Source organism: Montipora capricornis, chromosome 13 (assembly GCF_036669925.1).
Source record: "Montipora capricornis isolate CH-2021 chromosome 13, ASM3666992v2, whole genome shotgun sequence".
In the NCBI taxonomy this organism is placed as follows: Eukaryota; Metazoa; Cnidaria; class Anthozoa; order Scleractinia; family Acroporidae; genus Montipora; species Montipora capricornis.
The window spans coordinates 10,899,243-10,901,742 of NC_090895.1; the positions used below are offsets into that span (position 1 = coordinate 10,899,243).

Sequence of the window (2,500 nt, forward strand, 5' to 3'; positions counted from 1 at the left end):
GTCTGCTACCAACTGCACTGAGATTTTGGATAAACTTTTGATCACGAAGGAAGCGTACTGGAGTGCGCAACGTTTCTCATTAGCACCTTTTGGCCTTAACAAAAGGCAAGAATTCCACTCCAGGAACAGAATCACCTACAAGCAACCGACCACTTGAGTCGAAATAGTCTGCAAGCTTAACGAATCACATAACTTCACAACTCAATGTAGCACATGAATTCTTTACTTTAATGATTGTTTTAGTTCTCGCTGTTATTACATTGTACCTTTCGGAATAGAATTACTTCTTTTGTTTTGTTTGTAACGATTTTTTACTTGTATTGTTGTTAAGTTTTGTAACATACCGAAAATTCCTTGTAAATCATATATGAGCTCTTAAACCTAATTATTATCCACATGCTGTAAACTGATGAAGGTCTAAGACCGAAACGTTTTTTAATATATTTTACTTTGTAGCTTCCAAAAGTTGTCCGTCCTCTGACTCTTTTAACTGTATATAAATTCATATGTCGAGGCTTGGACTGGGAATCTCTAAAGGATCCTTTTGGAACGCCACTGTCTCCGTTGGCTCAGACAGCCCAAAGAACTTTCTATATATATATATATGTAGTTTGAAAGGACCAAGGACGGACAACCCCTGGATGACATTTTTCATTGGGAGAAAAACTTTTTATGCCCTGAGTGGGATTTGAACCTACGTCCCCCTAATTACCAGTTGGGTGTGATCACCACTACACTATCAGAGCAACCATGCTGGCTACATGGCCAATCTGGATAGCGAATGGGAATTACGTGGTCATCCCGGGCCCATGTTTTTCCCCAACTAGATGACGCTGGATCAACCAGAACGATGATTCACAGGCGGACGAGAGAGAAGAGGACAATTTGTATACAAGTTACGAGGGTCTCTCGAGCCAACAGCGCATCCCTGCCCCCCAGGAGGATCACAAATGGATTCACAGTCCAAGCCTTGGCGAAATGTAGTTAATTAATGAAGTTTGAAAGGACCAAGGACGGACAACCCCTGGATGACATTTTTCATTGGGAGAAAAACTTTTTATGCCCTGAGCGGGATTTATATATATATATATATATAGCGGGATTTATATATATATATATATATATATATATATATAGAGAGAGAGAGAGAGAGAGAGAGAGAGAGAGAGAGAGAGAGAGAGAGAAAGTTATGGGAAACTCAACACTGGACAACTTCTGGGGAAAACTGTAATTGCCCTGAGCGGGATTTGAACCCACGTCCCCCTGATCACTAGTCGGGTGTGATGACCACTACACTATCAGGACAACCATGCTGGCAACATGGCTGATTTATCATTTAATGTGTGGCATTTTACGTGGGACTCCCTAATGGCCCACTTTTTCTATGTGATAACGCTGGATCAACATGTGATTCACAGGCGGACAAGGGTAATTAATTTAAAGAGTCAGTTAAGTAGATCCCTTGAGCCAACAGCGTATCACCCCCAGGAGGATCGCAAATGGATTCACAGTCAAAGTTGGCACTTGGATTCACAGTCCAAGGGGGACGTGGGTTCAAATCCCGCTCAGGGCAATTACAGTTTTCCCCAGAAGTTGTCCAGTGTTGAGTTTCCCATAACTTTCTCTCAATTTCTCCTAAACTTGGACTGTGAATCCATTTGCGATCCTCCTGGGGGTGATACGCTGTTGGCTCAAGGGATCTACTTAACTGACTCTTTTAATTAATTACCCTTGTCCGCCTGTGAATCACATGTTGATCCAGCGTTATCACATAGAAAAACTGGCCCATTAGGGAGTCCCACGTAAAATGCCACACATTAAATGATAAATCAGCCATGTTGCCAGCATGGTTGTCCTGATAGTGTAGTGGTCATCACACCCGACTAGTGATCAGGGGGACGTGGGTTCAAATCCCGCTCAGGGCAATTACAGTTTTCCCCAGAAGTTGTCCAGTGTTGAGTTTCCCATAATTTTCTCTCAATTTCTCCTCAACTTGGACTGTGAATCCATTTGCGATCCTCCTGGGGGTGATACGCTGTTGGCTCAAGGGATCTACTTAACTCAATATATATATATATATATATATATATATATATATATATATAGAAAGAAAGGTGAGGCTAATGAAACCAACACATGATTCACTGTTACTCCGAGTTTCGTGCTTACGCACTCATCAGACTCATCACTGTCTGATGAGTGCGCAAGCACGAAACTCGGAGTAACAGTGAATCATGTGTTGGTTTCATTAGCCTCACCTTTCTTTCTACGATTTAGCTCTACACTAATGTGTATTGAGCACTATTTTAACAGTGTTGGCAGCCTTATTACTATTATATATATATATATATATATATATATATATATATATAATAGTAATAAGGCTGCCAACACTGTTAAAACAAAGCTTATATATATATATATATTGCTCAGGGCAATTCTTCATGTTTTTCATTCACTACAATTAATCAGTTGATTAACGGGATGGGTTTCATTTCTT

General features: G+C 40.5%; 1 protein-coding gene and 1 non-coding gene across 2 annotated transcripts in view; one reads left to right on the forward strand and one right to left on the reverse strand.

The window, feature by feature from the left end:
- LOC138028909 (uncharacterized) overlaps window positions 1–2,500 on the forward strand; it is a 21,957-nt gene that overhangs the window by 9,978 nt on the left and 9,479 nt on the right. The gene's annotated exons all lie outside the window — the stretch shown is intronic.
- On the reverse strand, window positions 1,233–1,305 carry Trnat-agu (transfer RNA threonine (anticodon AGU)). The gene has a single exon. It is a non-coding gene; the product is annotated as a tRNA-Thr (tRNA).